At 46.7% G+C, this 22817-nt stretch overlaps 1 long non-coding RNA gene across 1 annotated transcript in view; it reads left to right on the top strand.

The window, feature by feature from the left end:
* The window catches only part of LOC147649047 (uncharacterized), a 225006-nt gene that overhangs the window by 43062 nt on the left and 159127 nt on the right, over positions 1–22817 (top strand). The window contains exon 2 of the long non-coding RNA XR_015279690.1: positions 13507–15581. This is a non-coding gene — a long non-coding RNA (uncharacterized LOC147649047). The remainder of the gene's footprint in view (positions 1–13506; positions 15582–22817) is intronic.

The raw sequence follows: 22817 nt of genomic DNA, 5'->3' as shown, positions 1-22817 counted from the left end.
TCTCTTGTTTGGACTCGGTTGTTTATTCTTCTTTTATCTGCATTACATGCATACAAGGTACAAGGAGCTACGTGCACTAAGATATAGAAAGGTGCCAAATGGCTAACAAAGATCTTCAAGGTTTTTTATGTGTCCATTTACCCAATTAACAAACGCCAAGTCAATTATTTTTCTTAGTGACCCAATGACCCAACACCTGCTCACTGCACTGCGGCATTCTTTATCCAATCACTTACTACTACCCAAAAACCTCTAGAAGAAGAAGATGAAGAAGGAGATGAAGAAGGCAAAGGAGACAACGCCCTAATTCCTCCATCTTGCCTCTTCTTTCTTAAACTAGCTTTAACCTTCCATTTCAATTTTCTCACCCAGTGACTTAAGAAAGCTTTCTAATTGACACACTTGCACTCCTGGTTTTTCTATTGAACTGTAACAGTTGTTTTCATGGTGTTCTATGAAATGCAGTGCTTTCTTGGATGTCAGAGCCAGCTATCAAAGGGAAGGGCACACACTCTGTGCTTCTGACTCCAAGGAGCCTCTATGTAGTGCTGTCTCCGGGGCTGTTGGTGGGAAGACACGGTAATGCAGGCAGAAACTGTGGCTGGGTGAGTTCCAACAGCAAGCTGCTCCTCCAGAGTGAGGGACGAGGCCAGCCCGAAAGCCTGAAAGGTGTTGTGGCTACTGGAGAAGGCTGTCCTTGTGCAGGGCTGGCATTCAAAAGGGACCTTCCCACCTTGTGCTGCTGACAAAGGGCAGCTGGCGGCCTTCCACAAAACACTTCTTTTGTGCAGCTCTTTGAGATGTTCCAGCCAACAACAATTCCTGCTGCTCACACCAGCCCCTTTCCAAGCAGGAGGAGTTTTGGATAGGCAGCCTGACAGTTCTCTTAGGCAAGAGAACAAAATCCTCAGCTGAGTGTCACCAAGTCTCTGTCAGAAGCGGCATCCTCAGTCCCTTATCTCTTGTTGTTGTCTCAGCCATGGAGGAAGTGGCAGGACATCACTGATCCTGGAAGGGAAAGCGGAAGGAGGAAAGGCAGGAGCCGTCCCTGGGGCCTTGGGAGCAGTGAGAGCCATCCAAAATAGGAGCTCTGCTGGCTTGTGGAGATAGGAGTGACCAAGGCAGCAATGCTCTGTGTGAGACTGGAGCCATCTGGGAATAGGAGCATGGAAATAGGACCTTGTAAAACAAAGAACAAGGTGCCCTTGGATATTTGCCAAAGCTTGGGCAGGCTCTGAGCCACCTGATCTAGTGGAAAGTGTCCCTGCCCATGGCAGAGGGGCTAGATCTAGAGGGTCTCCAATGTCCCTTCCAACTCAAGTTCCTCTCTGAGTCTCAATTACAAGCCCATCATGACAAAGAGCACACAGCCAACTTGGGTCCCTCCACCACATTATTGGAGGTTTCTGTCGTCCCGTGTTGGAGACTAGTTTGTATCTGGAGAGATTTTCATGGTCCTGCAGTATTTATGGGTGATTTTCCCTGGTTCAGTGCCCCAAAAGATGCCAGAACAGGTGATTTGCACAATAGCCAAGCACAGAGCTGGTTAAGCTGCCTGTGAATCTGATGGCAGAAGTGTATTCATGGTACTGCAGTGTTTCCCCTGTATAGGTGATATTTGGTTTTCATCCTGAATATGCAATGTTCATGTCCAATGCTTATAGATGCATAAAGACTGGCTTTAAATCCTTGTTCCCTCTTCACACGGGGATATGTAATCCATCAGAAATATTTAACAAGGAGCCATATTAGGTTTGGGCTTGATGGGATGGGTTGTTTAAAGTGTGCGAGGAGTAATGGTGTCTCTAACAAACACCACTCTTGTTCATTCAGGTTTGTCCTTTCTCAACCCCATTGCATAGAAATCACTTCTTTACAGCAGACTCTAAGTGAAATTCCTTCATACAGCTGAGAATTGTCAATTCAGGCTGATTCAAGGGGGAGTTTCCTGTTCTTGTGAAAAGACAATCCAAATAACCTTTTGGCTGTACATCTTGGAGGAGGCTGTGCAGTTAAGAATGAGAAGACATTTCTTTGAAGAAGTATCTTGAAAGAGCTTTTTGTATTATCAGAAGCAGCTACACTGATATTGACCTCCACAATGAAAAATGCACAACCATTCATGTGTCTTCATCTGGCCACAGTTCAGAGCTGCAACTCCAAAATCTCATCCAATATGTTGCTATACTGTAAACAAGGAAGGAGAGCAGGAATACCAACATTTCTCATCAGTCTTTTGGCTTGGAAAGACCATTGAATTGATGCTCCCTTAGCTGTCAGCCTAAACTCTGCTGTGCAAACCTTAGGTCTACGTTGGACCTTAGAAACTTCTTTAGTACCAACTTAGGTGCAAAGTTGGTATAAAACCCTTGAGGCATCCCCCTGATTTAGTGTGATAGAACTTCACTGTTCCAGCACAGAATTTACTTGACTTGCTCCTGCAAGTCATTTGCACGGTGGAAGTGAAATCAGTGCCGTGCTATCTGGATGTGGTGGCACTTCACACCCATCCTGATAGACAACAGGGAAACATATTTGTTTCTATTATACCATTCCATCTAAGTCTCTGGTTTGAGAGCAAAAGGAAAAGAAAGGGCTTTGTCCAGTGTGCTGGCTAGAAGAAACCTCTAGAATCAGCAATTCATGAGTGGTCGCTACTGACTTGGGCATATTGGAATTTGATTCCCTGGAGTGGTATGGATTGGATCAAGAAGGGGGAAGAGGGAAACTGAGATCAAAGGCACAAGTGCTTCTAACAGAGTGTTGGCGAACAAACAATGTACCCTGTGATGCTGATGCAGTCCAAAGATCAGGGTGGGATGCCTTTAAGGGAAAATCTGCAGCTGATTCCAGCCATGGATCCCCTGAAGGATAGCCCTGCTGCCGAGGAGATGAACTCCCTCGCCGCAGGCCGCAACCCTGTGGGCATAGGCAGAGGCACAGGAGTACATGTGTGGGGAACCCTGGTGGTTCTGAGTCTGATCATGGGCAGAACTATTAGTCTGCTCTCCAGGAGTTACCCCAGCGTTGAGAAACAAAGCTCAACCCAAGACTGTAGGCAGTGTTTTAAAAACACCCTGGAAAAACAAAGGCTCACAGAAACCCTGGCATATGGCACACACTAGGACTGCAAAATGGGCAGCAAAATAGGGGAGTGTGAGCATAACCACACTCGGTATCAAATGTGCCAAATCAAAAAAAGAGTAACCTGCCATGACCCAAGAGCGACAGCTAAAAATCAGTGGTTAGAGGTGCAATCTACAGCAGAAAGGAAGAAAATCCTGGCCCATGCATGACACAAATGAGCTGCTGGATTAGAGCCTGTTGTTCCCACTTGGAACAAATGTGACCATGCAGTATGGATTGGAGGGAGAATGGAATCAATGCTTATGGCACATTCCCAAATGAGTGCAATATGCTATCAGCACAGCCAACCAAAAGTGTGTAGGATGGGAGGGAAAACGTATTGGGTTGGAGAAAATCTGAAATATGGTCAAATAGTTTCTCTCAGTAATGAGCCCATAATAACTAACCTTCTCGACAGTAATGATGAGCAAATTTGCTTATGATACAGTACAACTTTCTGTTCTGCAAGAGATGGAGAAGGAGTAGATCCAGAAAGTCAATTCAAACAGACAGCTCAAGAATCAGAGAAACAAAAGGCAGAGGCAAAAAAAGAAATAGAACAAGAACAGCTAAGAGCATTAAATGAACAATAGGAAGAGTTAGAACTTGGTAACTAGTATGGTAATTGGAACCTACCTACCTACCTACCTCAAACAAGAACCTTTTTGTAGATCTAATACAAGAGATGGCTACAGAATTAGGATGATCTGATTGTTGGATTTGTGGAGGGCTGAAATCAGCTGAGAAATGGCCATGGAAAGCTGAGAGCTTAGCTCCAGAGCAACTTCTAAAATGGAATCCTACCTCAATTTCCAAAACATCAAAATGACCCGAAGGGTGGGTTTTAGATCATCAAATAATTGGAAGAGTTGGTATCAGCAGGGAAGGAAAAAGATATACTGAAGTAGTAGGATATACTCCTTGCACATTCACTTGAACAGTGAATTCAAAGAACAACACCAGAGCCTGGCAACCAGAAACCCCCTCTGGATACTGGAGTCAAACAAAATAAAAAAAAGACAAATTGTGATTGGAATTATCAGATCAAATTATGTTGGCACAAAAGTCCTGAAGCTAATCCTTACCGATCCTTCAAAAGCTTAAAGAATTCCTGGGATAAAGCAGAAACTGTCAATGACCAATGGAAAGCACCTGATGGAATCTACTGGATATGTGGGGAAAAAGCATCCAGTGAATTACCCTGCAGGTAGAAAGGATCCTGCACTCTGGGAATGATCTGACCCTCCTTTTTGCTCCCAAAGTCCCAAAGTAAACTATTAGGGGCCCCCTATATGAGAGCCTGGGCAGAGAAAAAAGAGAGCTGAATCTTGAGTTTCCAAAAGCAGGAGGGAATCAGAAGTGGGGACAAGATGAGTGGCCTGCAGAGAGCATAAGAGCTTGGCAATAGCCCAGCAACTTGGGCTCAAGACGGGAGCTGGGGATACAGGAGCCCAATTTACCTATTCAACCGACTAGGAAGACTTCAAGCCATGGTAGAAATTGTATCAAATCATAGCTCTGATGCTCTCGAGTTATCAGCTAAACAGCATTCACTAATGCAAGCATTTGTGTATCAGAAGCGAATTGCTTTGGACTACTTGTTAGTAGAAGAACGGGGAGTCTGCAGCAAGTTCAATGAATCTGAATGCTGTGTAGAAAGAGATGACGATGGAGAAACCATAAGAAACCTTGCAGCAGAAATGAAGAAAGTGGCACATGTAGTGGTTCAAAAATGGAATTCTATCCTTCAAGCTTCTTGCTGGGATCAGTTGTTTGGGGGGAATTGTCTGGGGAAAGATTGGTGGAAAAAATGAGGACTTTTAATACGATGTAAAAGAATGGGGCTCTTATTTCTGCCTTGTCTCATCCCATGTGTTATCCGATTCATCCATTCTGTTGTCTAAGGCATGCAAATAGCAGCAATGCCCATTGATCCTGAGTTAGCTCCAATAAAAACTGGCCAATCCAAGGGAATACCCAAAATATCTAAAAGAATGGAATTGAAAGAAAAGACAGAGAGCAGAGCTGCTGAAGCTCAGGCAAGATTTAAAGCTCAGATACAACTATTTGACAAGTAGCATGAAGCTACTGCACAGCCAAAATACAGCTCAGGATACAATAGGCACCTGCATTGATGTACAATTAAGCACCCAAACAAAAGAATCAAATACTAAAATAACCAATCTTATAAAAAATTATTCATTGTAAATACTGATTATGAAAAAAGTTAACTGTATCTAAATTGATCCTAAAAGCACAAATTAATTAATTCATAAAGAAAGCAGGGGGACTGTGATCCATAGCATGAATAAAATCGGTCTAAAGTTATAATCTTGTCTGACAAGAATCCCAGCATATTTCCAGGAAACCTTCCCTGACGAGATTCTAGTGACATGCAGCAAGGCCAACATGAATATTCATCTGCAAGGGGCATATCTCCAAGAAACCTCCGTCCCATAAGATTAGAACGATATGCACTCATAAATATTCATCTGCAAGACGTGTATTTCCAAGAAACCTGATGAAATGACAACATATACGCCCAAAACAGCATGAATATTTGTTGGCAAGCAGTGTATTCCAAAGGAGCCCTGAAGAGCCTGAAAACATATAAAAAGCACCTTGGGACAGTTGCAGTTTGTGAAGCATGGTGGGGAAGTGCTGCAGAGCCTCCTCCCTGTCTCACCTGGTGCTGTTCGCCCGGCACAGCGCCAAACTGATTTTTGCTTATGGTTTCCTTTTGATGATTGTAATTTGATTCTAGAATAAATTTCTTCTTTTTACTAATCAAATTGGCTAATCATTTATAAAAAATGAAATTAGAATTTTGACAACTAGGTCCCTTGAGCTAAGAACAGTTTAATTAAAAATGAATACAATTTAGTAAATTGAATAGTAATTTGGTATAAAAGAATAGAGTTTATTAAAAGAGTACAATTTAGTAAAAAATTATAATTTATATATATATAATTTTCCAGTAATTAAGTATGATTAAAGCATAAGCAAGAAATAAACCGTGTTATGGGGAGGGCTTGTTACCACACCTCACACACAGAACTGACCGGGGTACGGAGGCTTCCCACCCTGCCTCACGTACGAAACAAAGCACTTCAAGCTAAACTTGTATACTGTATGCTTATACATATTCATTCATGTTTGCCATAAGTTTCCTCCTATTTCTGATTTATGGATGCTAGCTTTGGAGCAGGCTGCAGGCCCATGGCCTCTCAGTCCTGCCTGAGAAGCTAGCCTGGGAATTCAAAGGAGGATTTCAAAACAATCCTCAGAGACAGAAAACAACTGCCAGGTGCTGTTTGTCTGTCCTCTTGTTCTCCTTGCAGGAGGGAGTCAGAAGGGTTGTGTGCCCCTGACCAATGATGGCGATGTAGCACTTTGCTAACCAATAAGAGTTTCCTTTCTGTACTTTCCACGTACCAGTCTATAAAACAGGCCTGAAGTAATAAACCAGAGAATTCTCGTGTTGAAACTCCCTTGAGAGTCCAGTGTCGTTCTTTATCGCCGGTCCCAATCGGAACAATATCTGGTGACCCCGACGTGATGTTGAACCGACCCCCGAGGTCCGGTAACCCGACGTGAAGTGCAGCCGACCCCCGAGGTCAGAAAGCAACCGACGTGATGACACCTGCTAATCCCCCTAGGGTAAGCAGCGAGCGGGAAAAAGCCAGCCCTTCCCCCTGGAGGGGTAAGTGGAATTCTCCCGGGCTTTCCTAGAGGAAGTTGGTTTTGAAAACCAACGGGATAGTAGAGCCTGCCAGTGAGCGGGCTTGGAACGGCTGTCTTGGTGAAGCAGAGCTCGAAGTCCCGGGTCAGAGCCGATAGCGTGTGCATTACTGCATTCGCGGAGCCACCAAGATAAAGTTTCATAATGGAGAACTGTAATTTAACTAACGAGCAGCTGGTCTGCCTTGCATAGCTAAATGCCTTGCTGAGCATGAGACTCTGTGTTCCTGAATTGCTGAGCATGAGACTCTCTGTTCCTGAAGAAGATATGTGCGCTTTGTTCCACTGAGTGAAAGCACAGGAGTTTGCTATGACTGTGAATGATGTGTTTGACCTTGAGATTTGGTGGTCAGTAGGGGATCACCTGTGGACTGAGCTAGTTGCGGGAAATACCAGTGCGTGCGACTTAGCAGCAACTTGGGGAGGCGCGGGAGGGGAGAAGAGCGAACCGTGCTGCGCTCCCGATCCGAGTTCTACCAGCGCCCCCCCCCCCACACCCATAAATGTGGCGGGGGAGAGAAACAGAGCAAGAAGCCCTCCAGCGACCTGAGCCAAGCCAAAGTCCTGCAACCCCTGCGGGACCCGAATTTACTCACCTTGTACCTTTTCAGTCTTGTGTTTACAGAGCTGACAACCAGCCGCGAGGAGATGGTAACTTCGAGTTCCCTGAACCTCCTGAAATTCATGAACTACTGTTCTAACAGTCAAAAATCATCCTAAAACGAGTCTACATCCTATCCATCCTTAGTAAAACCTCCATAAACTTCCTCATTCAACACAATCCAGTCAAAAAACCCGACGAACAACAACAACAACCATGTAAACTTTATAAATCCCTCAAAAGCCCCTCAATTATATTTGAGGAGAAAATCTAATGAAAAAAAAAAAAAGAAATAAGAAGGGGGGATCAAAGCATCATAAATTGCATTGTGCATTGTTTTTATCACTTTGGTGTTCTTTCAAACGTTTCTATTGACATGTTAGACTGTCAGTTTAAACAGACTAACAGTGTTTTATATAGTGTGTGTACTAATTCACTGAATTAGAAATATTAGACTCAACCAAGTCCTTGCAAGGAAGACAATTCTTAAACATCAAAACGTAAACCAAAATTCTAGATCAGCATCCATTCAAAGTTCTAGTAAAGAAACCTCTTGAGCTGTGTTTGTTCTCTCTCCTGCAAGGGCCCAGTAGGATGTAACAAACACTGCTTTTTTATTTTTTCTAACAGAAAGGGTGAATTATGGATGCTAGATTTGGAACAGGCTGCAAGGAGCTGCAGAAACTGCAGGCCCATGGCCTCTCAGTCCTGCCTGAGAAGCTAGCCTGGGAATTCAAAGGAGGATTTCAAAACAATCCTCAGAGACAGAAAACAACTGCCAGGTGCTGTTTGTCTGTCCTCTTGTTTTCCTTGCAGGAGGGAGTCAGGGGGGTGGTGAGCCCCCCTGACCAATGATGGTGATGTAGCACTTTGCTAACCAATAAGAGTTTCTTTTCTGTACTTTCCACATACCAGTCTATAAAACAGGCCTGAAGTAATAAACCAGAGAATTCTCGTGTTGAAACTCCCTTGAGAGTCCATGTCGTTCTTTATAGCCGTTCCCAATCGGAACGACACTGATTTTTCTGATTTTACGTCACTATTCTTCACGGCACATGCTCCACTTGTTGTTAGGGGGTCTTCAGTCTTCTTTTGGTGGTCTTTTGGTGAAGGCTTCTCCTCTTCCTCGTTGTCCTTTGGATAACCTTTCAGGTTTGTGTGTGTGTACTAAGCGTTGTTATGTGAGTCTACTCATTAGTCTGATATTTACTGATTTTTAGGCCAATGCCTAAAGTCGTTCTAATTTTGTCCATCTCAAGGCCATTTTTCTCTTGGGACATCACTTATCTTCCAGACTACATCCTGCACCTCAATTTTAACATGTAACATCTGTAAAGGGGTGCATCTGCCTTGTAACACCGATTCTTTTGATTTTTTCTAATAATAACTTTACTAACAGTTACAATTTAGTTAGCACAAATCAATTCCACTTATTACACCACCCTCCAGGGTACCCAAAATTTGAAAATAGATCCCTCTCTGCTGTGCCGATAATTTCACACCCATTTTCCTTCATGTTAAGCTGCCAGCACAACAAAAATCCACCCTCCCCTGCAGCAAAAGAAACAACTTAACAAACTAAAGATCAAAGTTCCAGGGCCAGTCTCAGGGACAGGGTGCTTTCCACAGCCAACTATCGTGGCCTGTAGGTTCGTGGCCCCCCTCCATCACCCCTGGGGAGCAATGCACCCTTCCCACAACTTGTGAGCACCCTCAGCCTAACTTGGGGTACACTCACCCTCCTTTGGTCCACTGGACAGGGGCTGCAGGGAAGTCCTCCTCAGGGAAGTGCTCCTCTGGAAGTTGAGGGAGCAAGGACAAGAGGGAGGTCTTTTGCATGGGATAATCGAGGATTTATTGCTCTGGGGAATCTTGGGGGCAAAAGACAGAAAATGTGAGCGTGCAACAGCTGAAATAGGGAGGTGGTTCAAAGGGATGGTACAAAGCATCAGCTAATCAGAGATATCCTGGGGAGGGTAAAAGGCAGGGTTCACAAAATCATCATCCAATTGGGGCCCAAAGCACCAAGGATCCACTGTGACACTGCAGGGCCCAAAGAACCAAGGATCCACTGTGACTCCACGGAGTGTCATGGAACCGTGGAGACCATTGTGACACTGCAGGGCCTCATGGAACCATTCTGACACCAAGCTGGCTGGGAGTGTGGATGTGCTGGAGGGCAGGAGGGCTCTGCAGAGGGAGCTGGACAGGCTGGATGCAGGACCCAAAGCCAACAAGGTGAGGTTGAACAAGACCAAGTGCCGGCTCCTGCACTTTGGCCACAACAAGGCCTGCAGTGCTCCAGGCTGGGGCCAGAGTGGCTGGACAGCGGCCAGGCAGAAAGGGAGCTGGGGCACTGATGGACAGCAGGCTGGACATGAGGCAGCAGTGTGCCCAGGTGGCCAAGAAGGCCAATGGCCCCTGGCCTGCATCAGGAATGGTGTGGCCAGCAGGAGCAGGGCAGGGATTCTTCCCCTGTGCTGGGCACTGCTGAGGCCACACCTCGAGTGCTGTGTCCAGTCCTGGGCCCCCAATTGAGGAAGGCCATGGAGGGGCTGGAGCGTGTCCAGAGAAGGGCAACAAGGCTGCTGAGGGGTCTGGAGCACAAGTCCTGTCAGGAGTGCCTGAGTTTGGTGGGTTTAGCTCCAGCTAAAATCACCAGAGTATGTACTTATTTTTTCCTTGCTGTGAAATATGTATGAGGAGAAGGGCAAAACAGGCTTAAAACTTAAAAGGAATGAAGAAACGTTATGGCCAGGTCTACAAGAATAAGAAACAAGAATAAAATCTCCAAAACTTTTCCTCCCCCCATTCCCAACTTTTCCTTTCCCAAGTGACACAGCACAGACAAAACCTGGGATGTTAAAGCAGTGCCAACTCTACAATAGTCTTTTCATCAGTCTGTGCAGGGAGAGGAGTTTTCTCTTGTCATGCCATGGAGAGTTCTCCACAAGAAACAGTTTTCTCGTGGCCTTTCATTTTTATAAATGGCAGTCACCCGGGCACCAACTCTGCCCTCTCCTGCCATTTTCACACCACTCAGAGGAGCTGTCCCCCCAAGCATCCGGCCACATAAAGAATGCTGCTTCTCAATGCTGCATTGGTGCTGAGGAGTTTTGATTTTAGGGAATTTCGATAACACTCCCAGTGCCAAGGAAAGCTGTGTCTCCTGCTGTTCACAGAGAAGGGCTGCTGGGGTACAGTGATCATGGAATAATGGAGTTTTCAATATTCTGGGACAGAAGGAGGGGCAGCAACAGAACTTCTACACTGGAATTATGGAGGGCAGACTTTGGCCAATTCAGGGTGCAGATTTTGGGGAAAATTGAGTCAAGTACTGATTTTTTTAAAGGAAACAGCCCTTAAAAACAAAGAGGTCCAGGAAGGATGGACACATTTCCAGAATAAACATCTCAAAAGATCAGAAGCAGCCTGTCCTTGTGTGTCAAAAAAGTGAGCTAGTGAGGAAAATGCCAGGCCTGGCTGGGCATGAAGCTTTTTCCAGGAACTCAGGAAAAGATGAGGGTCCATCACCCTTGGACCGAGCGACAGGCAACTCAGGAAATGTTTAAGGATGTCGTTAGGTCCTGCAGAAAGAAAAGTAGAGAGGTGAAAGCTGAATTAGAGCTTATCCTGGCTTCTTCTTTGAAGGATAATAAATATGTTTTTATAAATACGTGAATGGCAAAAGGAGAGGTAAGGACAACCTCCATTCCTTATTGGGGGGATGAGGTTATCAAAGATGAGGAACAGGCTGAGATACTTAAGCCCTTCTTTGCCTCACTTTTCAACAATAAGACAGGTTGCCCTCAGGACAAGTGTTCTCCTGAGTTGGTAGATGGCACAGGGAGTAGAACAGACCCCCTGTAATCCAGGAGGAAGCAGCTGGGGACCTGCTGAGCCACTCAGATGCTCACAGGTGTCTGTGAAACCAAATGGGATCCATGCTAGGGGCATGAGGGAGCTGGTGGATGAGCTCCCCATGCTGGTCTCCATCATTTACCATCAGTCCTGGCTGACCAGGGAAGCCCCAGAGGACTGGATTAGCCAGAGTGACCCCATCCCCAAGAAGGGCTGGAAGGAAAATCTGGGAAACTCCAGGCCTGTCAGCCTGAGCTCGGTGCCTGGTGAGGTTTTGGAACAGATCACCTTGAGTGGCATCACAGGGCACCTCCAGGATGGCTGAGGGGTCAGAGCAGCCAGCGTGGATTTCAGTATCTGCATTGATGGTCTGGATGGTCTGGATGGAGGTCTGCTTGGCCAGCTCATAGCCAGCACCTCCAGCTCAGCAGGCCTTGATGTCTGCATGGCGGACAGAGGTGTCTTGGACTGTTGCAGGATGCACAGGGTTCCTTTGCTTTTGGTCCAGTGGGTGAGGGAATGAGTGCTCTTCTTGCGGGGAGGTCTAGTACCACTGCTCAGGGCATCACTGAGCACCTAGAAATCATTGATTCAGACATTACGGGGTGGATTTACGCCGTGGTTTCCATGCTCACCCCCCCAACACTGCAGGGCCCAAAGCACCAAGGATCCACTGTGACTCCACGGAGTGTCATGGAACCGTGGAGACCATTGTGACACTGCAGGGCCTCATGGAACCATTCTGACACCAAGCTGGCTGGGAGTGTGGATGTGCTGGAGGGCAGGAGGGCTCTGCAGAGGGAGCTGGACAGGCTGGATGCAGGACCCAAAGCCAACAAGGTGAGGTTGAACAAGACCAAGTGCCGGCTCCTGCACTTTGGCCACAACAAGGCCTGCAGTGCTCCAGGCTGGGGACAGAGTGGCTGGACAGCGGCCAGGCAGAAAGGGAGCTGGGGCACTGATGGACAGCAGGCTGGACATGAGGCAGCAGTGTGCCCAGGTGGCCAAGAAGGCCAATGGCCCCTGGGCTGGATCAGGAATGGTGTGGCCAGCAGGAGCAGGGCAGGGATTCTTCCCCTGTGCTGGGCACTGCTGAGGCCACACCTCGAGTGCTGTGTCCAGTCCTGGGCCCCCAATTGAGGAAGGCCATGGAGGGGCTGGAGCGTGTCCAGAGAAGGGCAACAAGGCTGCTGAGGGGTCTGGAGCACAAGTCCTGTCAGGAGTGGCTGAGGGTGGTGGGTTTTAGCTCTTGCTAAAATCACCAGAGTACTTCCTTCTTTCTAGCGGTGAGATATGGATTGGGAGAAGGACAAAACAGGCTTAAAACTTAAAAGGAATAAAGAAACTTTATGGTCAGATCTACAAGAATAAGAAACAAGCATAAAAGCTTTAGAAACCTTTCCTGCCCCCCCACCCAACTTTTCCTTTCCCAAGTGACAGGGCAGAGACAAAACCTGGGATGTTAAAGCAGTGCCAGCTATACAATTGTCTGATCATCAGTCTGTGCAGGGAGAGGAGTTTTCTCTTGTCATGCCATGGAGAGTTTTCCACAAGAAGTAGTTTCCTCGTGGCTTTTCATTTCTACACATGTCAGTCACCCGGGCACGAACTCTGCCCTCTCCTCCCATTTTCACACCACTCAGACGTGTGTTCATGGGCCATGAGCTAATGGGTATATTTAAAGGATGAGTTATTCAAAGGCAGAAGTCCTCTTCATCTCTGAGAATAGAGGTTTTCTTCTTCTCTCCCTGGGGGCAAAGGGTCTTCATCAGCTCTCATCTCCCTCTCTCTCTGTTCAAGCTCTCATGGGATCACAGCTACTCCACATCTGCTTGGCTTCATCAATGGATACCTTTGCCCAGATCTACAGCTTGAATACTTCAATCCCCCAATACTCTTTCATGAATTAAAGGTGTTATTTTTCAGAACATTATTATTCATCTCCATGATCCTACCAAAAGACTATTTCAGCTTATTAGAGCATCTCCTCATTCTCCTTCCATCTGAGGCTTGATTCCTTCTTTTACTGACCTTGATGTTTCACGTTGTCTTTTTCCGTGTCACTTGGTTCTTTTCTTTTCCTGGAGAGAGGATTAAAGTCTGCAGGTCTCCTGTGTGTAGTGCAAGGGTTAAATGTGTCCCAAGCCATGGCAGGCAGTGGTGGTGTGGGATTTCAGGTGTGGCTGGTGCCAGCTCTCAGGAGCTGTCTGTGCGGGCCGGGGGGCAGGGGGGGTGTTGGCGAGTGTCATCAGCCGTGGCCTGGCCCAGCCTGGGGGCCGGGGGCTCCCCTGGGAAGGGCTTTGGCCACCCCGCTGGAACGGGACCCGGAGGGCTTCCCGGGAAAGCCAGCAGCGCAGCAGAGCCTGGCCTGGCCTGGGGGGGATCCCGCAGTCTCCATCTCCCCCCGGGAGCAGCTGGGCTCCGGCCCAGCCCCCCCCAGGCCGCACAGGCCACAGGGGAGTGGGGCCAGCCACACCACAGCTCTGCTGCCTTTCAAGGCTGCAAAGAAAGAGACCAGTTCCTGGCCTTGGGTCTTTAAAAGGTGGCATTCCCAAAGGTGAAGTTCCTTTTCAGTGGTGCAGAATGCTGTCAGTTGTCAGAACTGGCCAGCTCTTGGCTTGATCTCAAGCACAGAAGGAACTCCCCACAGCCTCTCTCAGAGGAATCACTGCTGTGGGTGTTTCCCACTTCTTGCCCTAAATGCTAAACTACCACACCCTTTGACCAGAACATAATTCTCATCATTCATAGGCATCGAGGCCTTATTTAAAACCAGAAGTGTTTCTCCAGTATCAAGCAAAAATTCTACTTTTCTTTATTTTTTTTCCCAGTTTCATTTTTATAATCAGGGGGTCTGTTGAGGTGGACCTTTCAGGTCCCCTTCAGTCTTCCTGTGGATGTGTGACTGCAACCACCCCTCCTGTCCCTTGTTTCTTTTGGCCATCTCACTTCCACTTTGGACACTCATTTTTCCAGTGACCAAATTCTCCACAGTACACACACTGGTCTCTACCCAGTCAAGATGGGCTACGTTTGGGTGGTCCTTGTCCATCCCTTCCTTTCCCTTTTCCTTCCTCCTGTACCACTGCTACTAGCTTCTCCATTTCTTGCTTATATCCCTCTTCTCAATTGCTGAAAACTCTCCATGCCTCTTCCAATAAGGCTTCTAAGTTTCACCCATCTGCCCCCCAAAGCTTTTGGAGTTTACACCTCATGTCCCCCGTGGATTGTTCCAGAAATAGATGAACTAGCTGCTGTATTCCTACTTCAGAGCCCGGCTCCAGTGGTGTGTGTCTGTGCATGGCGTCCTTCCAAGGATCTGGGAATTCCCAGGGAGATTCCCAGGGACCTTGTTTGATTGCATATAAGGCTGCCCAGTTCATGGTTTTAGGTCCAGCCCTCTCCACTCCCTTCACTCTCCACTCCTGGCAGCTTTCTGACTTTCTCCTTGCACTCGACTGATTTGGATCCCATGGTGGGTCCTGGAGAGGAAAGTATTCTTTTCCATCCATTTGTAATGTTTGATAATGGTCCTTTGCCAGGTCCCCTGCTGGTTTTAGAACCAATTGTTTCTCAGTTTTGGTTAATGCATCCAATAACAATTGTGTGTCCCTTCAATCTGGGTTATGTTGTTTGACTATATATCGTAAACATTTGGCAGTGTTTACTGGGTCACTCTGATAATTCTTTGTGACCTTTTCTCAGGCCTCTGTGTTGAGAGGAGAAAAGGGTTCCTTAACTACCATTGTCCCTTCTGGTCCTATTGCTTCCCACAAGGGTGCCTGTAGTCCCTGCTTTCTGCTCCGGGATGCAATCGGGCTACCTGGGGGTGTTGGGGCTGATGCCCCCTTAAAGCTGTCGGGAGGAGGTGGAGGGGGAAATGGAGCTTGCAGGTGTGGAGGGGGCAGGGGGGCAAATGGAGCTTCCAAGTGCACCTCTTCCTCCTGCTGCCTCCTAAAGGGAGGGCTGATTAAATGAGTACAGTTCTGTTCTTGCTGGGCTGCTGCTGGATAGGCCTTACTCAGCCTGATGCACCTCTGGCCGAGGCTGCAGCTCCAACAGCACCGTTTGAGCTTCCCTTTGTTGGCCTCATTTTCTTTCTCAAGGGCCAACACCAAAGGATCAGAGGGGGCTTTGATCCCACAGTCCCTCTGCCATTCAGGGTTATTCCAGAGGGAGAAAAACATATCACAACCCCAAAGCTCATCCCACTTCCCCTGGTGTCTAAGGAAAAGCATGAGCTGCTATAGATGTACAAAACACTCGCGGTGAAAGACTTCTCCAGGGTCAAGCTGTTCAGGTATAAACCATTTATTATTTGGGTAGAGGGAGGAAGAGACCCGTTTCTGCTGCCAGCCTCGGCGTACACGTGGTCAGGGAGGGAGAGAGACTGGAGAGGGGAGAGCAAGAGCCAGGGGTAAGAGAGTGGGGAGGACAAGAGAGGAGAGCTTAAAGAGAGAGAGGGGGGAACAAAAGAGTGAAGTTCTTGTTACAATACATTATATCCTTTTCTATAGTGAATATTCTAATTCCCAGTAATCAACCACTACATGATACGCCCACTAAAGAATATTCATTTAGCTTTTACGAATTACTACATTAACGTACTCTGTTACATTTCAAACTCTAAAAGCTTTACAAATTCCTCTCTTGCTGCTTGACCTTTGGATTCTCTGTCTGCAGAAGGACATTGTTTCATCAACAGGGATTCTCCTTTAGCTGGCTAAGCTATTGTTCTGTGGTTATACACTAACTAGTACTCGGCATCTTATGACTCAAAGCGAGCTTTCATTTCTATTTCCATTCTAGGCTTCATATTTTCAAAATATTTTGCTAAATAATCATATTCATAAAGTTTCCCTCTTTCATCCTCTCCAACACTTTTTGTTGCTCAAACCTCCAGCTTTTGGTTAAACTGTTCCTTTTGGGAGCCTTTTGGGACCACATTTCCTGTCTGGGCACCCAAATTCACCTTTTTTTGGTCCAAATTTCCATTTTTTAAAACCAGATTCCCTTTTTGGCATCCAAATCTTCTACCTGAGTGCTCGATTTCCCTCTTTTTAAGGCCCAAATATTACTTTTTGAGTGCAAATGTCCAACCTGAGTGCCCACAATGTTGTTTTTTGGCCCCAAATTCCCACTTTTGAGCCTGACTTCTCACTTTTTGACCTAATCCCCCCATTTTTCTGGCCCAAATGCCCTTTTTTCATCCCAAATCTCCATTTCTTGCCACAGATTTCCCCCCTGACTGCCATTAGCTTGCCTGGGTTGACCTTTTAGCATCAGACTCCCATTGTTTTAATCCAAACTGTCATTTTTACATCTAAACTTCCCCTTTTTGTTGCTCAAACCCCCAATTTTGGCCTAAACTGATCCTTTTCCAGCCAAATTCCCCTTTTTCGGTCCCAATTTCCCATTTGGGCACCTGTGAAAAACGATGTTCACTTTCCTCTTTAATTTTGAAAGGTTCAATTAGAAAGTCAGAAGGAGACAAAGACAATAAAGCAAAGGGTTAAAAGGGCCGGGTGCTTGGCCCTCTGCCAAGAGCACCCCTGGTGTTTTGGAAACACCCTTTATATCCCATTTCTATTTCATCACCTGATGCACATTAATAGACTTTATGCATATTCAAACTTTTCCATTAACTACTTTACATTTCCCAGGAACTGTTTAGCATGGCCACTCCTTGGGTCTGCCTTTTTAGAGCATGCCTGTGTCTTGGCTTGTGGTTTTAATCCTCTTCTTCTCTCCTTTGAATTTGGGCCTTGGCTCCTTCTTTGCACAGCCGCTGAGTGTTGATAGCAGCAGGGTCCCCATCATCTGTTCACTGGAGTTATCCCAACTGAGCAGACAGTTCAAACATCCTCTATCGACTGTTACAGCAAAGCCATTGGAACGTGGTACATACAGCATTCATCTGAATCCTTGTGAAAAGCCAATATTATAATATGTATTGATAACAGCTTCTAGGAAATGCACATTCCTGTGATAAAGGATGTATTTTATTCCTGCTCTCTTTGGAGCAGAGGTGATTGCAGCATTCTGTGATTGATATTGAGCCAGGGTCTCCTCAGGAGGTCTGGCCTGCTCAGAGAAGCTGTGCCTTGAGGTGTGAGCCAGAGTGGACAACCTTGCTCCACATTCCCCAACCCCATCCTCTGTGTCCTCCCTCACCTGGGACCTGCTTTGCTTGGAGAGCTGCCTGAACTCAGGCAAAGAGGGGATTTTCCCTTTTTATTCTGAAGAAATCTAAAAACCCTAAGTTTGATTGTTGAAAACAGACCCACTCCTCAAGTGTGTGCCAGCCTAAGGTGCCACCAAGGAGGTTCCCCTTCCCCAAGGCAGAACCCTGCAAGGAATGTTTGAGACCTTTGCACTCCTTGACTGAGGCCCTGCAGTGTCACAGAGGCCCCTGGGTTCCAGGAGGTTCTGCACTGTCCCAGTGGATATTTGGCTCCATGGAGCCCCATGGTGTCACAATGCTCTTTTTGGTTCCCCCAGGCCCTGATCTGTCACAATGGGCTTTTGGTTCCATGAGGTTCCGTCCTCAGCAATGGTCTCTGTAGTTCCAAAGTGACACAAGGGCCCCTAGGTTCCAGCAGGTTCATTGGTGTCACCATGGTCCCTTGGCTCCATCAGGCATCCCAATGTCACAAGGGCCCCTTGGTTCCAGGAGGTTCATTGGTGTCACCATGGTCCCTTGGCTCCATCAGGCATCCCAATGTCACAAGGGCCCCTTGGTTCCAGCAGGTTCCTGGAGCAGGACTTCCCCTGGGCCACAGAAGGGCTCCTCTGCTCTGTCCAGCAGCTGGGGCCATAACTCAGGGCATCTCCCCCTCACAGCAACTGGGGAGATAACCCAGGCCGCACATCTGTCCTGTCCTGACTTCTCTCTGCTGCCAGGGAGCTGCAGTTCCCAGCTGCCCAGAAACATCTTGCCTTGAGAGCAGCCTGAAGGGAGATGAGCCTTGGATTCTGGACTGACACACACTTCACTTTACAAACTAGAAAAGCTACACAAAACTTGCACAAAGCACAACTCTTCTGCATAGCCCCTGGAAACGGGCAGGGCTTCTGTGCCAAGCCTGGATGCATCTTGGTGCTTCCTTTCTGGAAGCTGAGGGAAAGAAAGGGCTCCAGGTGTGCTCCACCATCAATTGGGTGCTGAGTTCCATTGACTCCTAATCTGTGCCAGCTCTTCACGAGCTGTAATATAGGGAACTTGATTGTGCCCTGTGTTTGTATCCACTAGCACTTCTTTGGGTTATCCTGTGGAGGAAGCAGTCTGTTTAAAGTCTCTTGTCTGTTCATCTTGAGTCCATTCAGTAAATAATTCATTGTCTAATAGACCTAATGGGACATTCTAAAGAACTTGGGAGCAAGAGCAATTTGGGGTGCAGGTGGCCTGAAACAGAGCTCCTGCCAGAAACCTGAGCATAGGCAGATCTTGGATAAGCATTCACCCCATTTGTAACAACATATTTCATTAAAAAAAAAAAAAAGAGAGAAGGATTTTTTGCCCATCTATTTTTTTCCTGTTTATACACTGATATCAGCAATCCCCAGATGATATTGATCCCCAGCACCTCCTCCTGCACTCTGAATAGATGTGAAAATCAAGACCCTTCATGGCTGACAATCCATCAGACTTTGTCCCTACCCCCACGCCACCAATTCCCTCATCCAAGCCCTGGCACTCAGAGCAGCCTTGTGCAAATCTGAGCTCTTTCCCCTCCAGGCTGTGCCTGCAGCTTTCAGCTCCTTGGCTCCAACTCCCACCTGCTTTCCTTGCAGAAGGAGCTGCCCCAGACACAGAGGGATGTTCATTCCTTGTCAGCAAACAAAGCAAGGGAAGGCACAGCTCCATCCAAACAAAAGTCATTCCTCTGCTGGGTGTTCAATCCACTTTGCACAGCAGACAGTCTCAGTGCAATGGAAAACACCTTCTGTGCCCAGCACAGGTGCCAAGATGCCCCAAAGCCTCCGTGCCCCGATTCTGCCCAGATTTGCTCTTTGCACACACGAGGCACACGCTGAAGTCACGAGCTGCCTCCATGGCCAGAGGGAGGAAAAGAGAGAAAGTGGCTGAAGAGCTCTCTTGTGCAGAGCCACAGCTGCACTAATCCCAAACTGCTGGGATTGCTCCCAGCAACTTGATCCAACAGCCTCTGCAGCATCTGTTCCCCGGCTCAAAATCTGTCTGGATGGGCAGGCCCGAGGAGTGCTGGGGAATGGAGCCACATCCAGGGGTGTCCCCAGGGCTCAGGGCTGGGGCCAGCTCAGTTCAATCTCTTTATTGCTGCTCTGGCCCAGGGCACCCAGGGCACCCTCAGGCAGCTGCCAGGGGAGCCCAAGCTGGGCTGTGTGGGAAATGCAGGCACAGAGAGCTCTCAGGGCCTTGAGCACACAGGCCCAGAGACAGAGATGGACACAGAGTTTGACCTGAGACCACGGGGAAGGCTTGGGGCTTTACAACAATGAAGATACACAAACATGAAGTAAGAATAGAAGCTTGCAGTTAAAGGAGAAATATATTTGAAACGTGCTTTCAGCAAGCAGAAATATGCTTTCTATAAGTGAATAAATATGTTAAGTAAGATGATAGAGATTTTGAAGTTTCACATATAACCTGTTCTAAAGTCAGTAAGGAATTACAGATACAGCAATGTAAGTTTCTGTAGTGTTCTATGATTGGATAAGAAAAGACACATTGCAGCAGCATCGTGTGAGATGAAGCAATTGATGATTGGTTTATGAAAATACTGCTGAGCTTTTGTGTGACCTCTTGATTGGTTAAAAAGTGTATAAAAGATATTGTAACTAGAATTTTGGTGGTTTCTGAGGTGATGCATTGAATGTAACACCTTAAGTGTCTCACCCTTGCCTGAGACTGATGGTCCATGCAATAAAATACCTTTTCAAACATCACTCAGTTGGCCCTGTGTGCTCTGATCCCAATAGTCCTTTTCCTCATCTTTGGGAACCTTATCCCCCTTAACAAGGAATGGATGTTGTCATTACCTAACCTCCTTTCCCATTAATGTATTGATAACATTGTTTTTATTATCCTTCACAGAAGCAGCCAGGTTAAGTCCTAATTGAGCTTTCACCTCTCTCCTTTTCATTTCTGCATGACCTAAAGACATCCCTGAATATTTCCTGAGTTTCCTGCCCTTCTGTCCGAAGGTGATGGACCCTCATCTTTTCCCTGAGTTCCTGGAAAAAGCTCCATGCCCAGCCAGGCCAGGCATTTTCCTCACTCATTCATCTTTTGGCACACAGGGACAGGCTGCTCCTTCCCCCTTAAGTTTACTTTCTTGAGGTGTGTCCATCCTTCCTGGACCCCTTTGTTTTTAAGGGCTGTTTCCCTTACAAAAATCAGAACCTGATTCAGTTCTCCCTAAATCTGCATCCTGAATTGGCCAAAGTCTGCCCTCCATAATTCCAGTGTAGAAGTTTTGTTGCTGCCCCTCCTTCTGTCCCAGAATATTGAAAACTCGATGATTCCATGGTCACTGTACCCCAGGCAGCCTCTGACCACCACATCTCCCAGCAGCCCTTCTCTGTCTGTGAACAGCAGGAGACACAGCTTTCCTTGGCACTGGGAGTGTGCCCAAAATTCCCTAAAATCAAAACTGCTCAGCACCAATGCAGCATTGAGAAGCAGCATTCTTGATGTGGCCGGATGCTCGGGGGGACAGCTCCTCCCACAGCCGGGCATGCTGAGCACAGGGAAGTTTCTGTTCCTATTCTGTATTTTGCACACACCCATTCATTGATTGTCCCAGACTAAACAGACATATGGTAATCATGAGCCCAAAATGATGAACATATTTCCCCTCCCCTTTCCACATGCATTCTTCTGTGCTGGGGTCTCTCTGCTGGTCCCTGCTGGTGCTGGAGCCCAATGTTCCAGTGGGCCTGGCTGAGCTGGCAGGACACTGAGGCTGGAGAACTTCCAGTTCCCCTCCTTCCACCATGGGCATTGTGTGGTGTCCATGGGCCAGTGGGTTTGTGTCATGGGGTGACTTTACCTTTAAGATAGCTATAAGATGAGCTATGGAGATAGACAATAGTGTTCTGAAAAAACTCCTTTAATTCATGACAGAGTATATAGGGAGGAATAAAGTAGTTCAAAGTGTGGATTTTGAGCAAAAACAATGTTCCAGTGAGGTGCTGGAACAGAGTGAAGATTTGAGGCCTTGAGGGGCAATGAGAAAACTGTTTCCAGGGAGGCTCACAGAGACAGATGAAGAGAACTTTTGCCTTTGAATAACTCATCTTTAAAAATGACATCCCTAGACTCACTGACCCATGCACACCTCAGAGTGATGTGAAATGGGAGGAGTGAACTGATGACAGGATTTCCAGGCAGCTGGCATCAAAGAAATAGAAAACTATAATGGAAATAGTTTTCTCGTGAGAAACCCCATAAATTAGCAGAAGAAGATTTCTGTTTCTCTACAAAGACTGATGAAAAGACTCTAGCAGGAATTGGGACTGTTTTAAACACCAAAGTTCCAAAGTTTTTTGTCTCTATGTTGTTATGTGAGCAAAGGAATGGTTAGGTAGTGGGGGATAAAGGAGTTTTCTGGAGGTTTATTCTGGTTTTCTTATTCTTGTAGTTTTGTTAATAAACTTTCTTTATTCCTTTTAAGTTTTAAGCCTGTTTTGCTCTTGTTCTAATCCATATCTCACAGCAAGAAATAAGTAAGTTTTCTAGTGCTTTTTTAGTTACTGCTTTACAACCACAACATTTATTTGGTGCATTGGCCAGGAAAAAGAAATTGGCAAATCTAACAGTTTGGAGAAGGAGCAGTGTGTGCTCACCTGGGGTAGACAATTGATCATCTGGTGACATGAGGTGACAGAGTGGGCTGTGACATAACAGAGTGGGTTCTGTGAGGTCACTGAGCAGCTGTGACATCATGGGCTGTCTCTGTGACATCACAGATCTAGCTGTGACATCACAGGGTGGAGGTCTGACATTATAGAGCAGGCAGTGACATCACAAAGTAGGGTGTGACATTACAATGTGGCTGTGTGACATCATAGAGTGGTTTGTGACATCAGAGACCAGTTGTGTGACATAAAAGAGTGTGACATCACAGAAGAGGCTATGACATCACAGAGCAGGCTGTAATGTCACAGAGCAGGCTATGACATCACAGAAATGGCTGTGACATCACAGAATGTGCTGTGACATCATGGAGTAAATTGTGACATGACAGAATTCACTGTGACATTACAATGTGTCTGTGTGACATCACAGAGTGGTTTGTGACATCAGAGACCAATTGTATAACGTCACAGAGCAGGCAGTGACTTCACAGAGATGGCTGTGACATCACAGAGTTGGTTGTGACGTCACAGAACAGACTGTGACCTTACAATGTGGCTGTGTGACATCACAGAGTGGTTTGTGACATCAGAGACCAGTTGTGTGACATCACAGAGCAGGCTGTGGTGTCACAGAGCTGGCTGTGAC

Source organism: Cyanistes caeruleus, chromosome 28 (assembly GCF_971803275.1).
Source record: "Cyanistes caeruleus chromosome 28, bCyaCae1.hap1.1, whole genome shotgun sequence".
Taxonomy (NCBI): Eukaryota; Metazoa; Chordata; class Aves; order Passeriformes; family Paridae; genus Cyanistes; species Cyanistes caeruleus.
The sequence above is the reverse complement of the archived record's forward strand: the minus strand, read 5'-3'. Positions and strand labels throughout refer to the sequence as shown.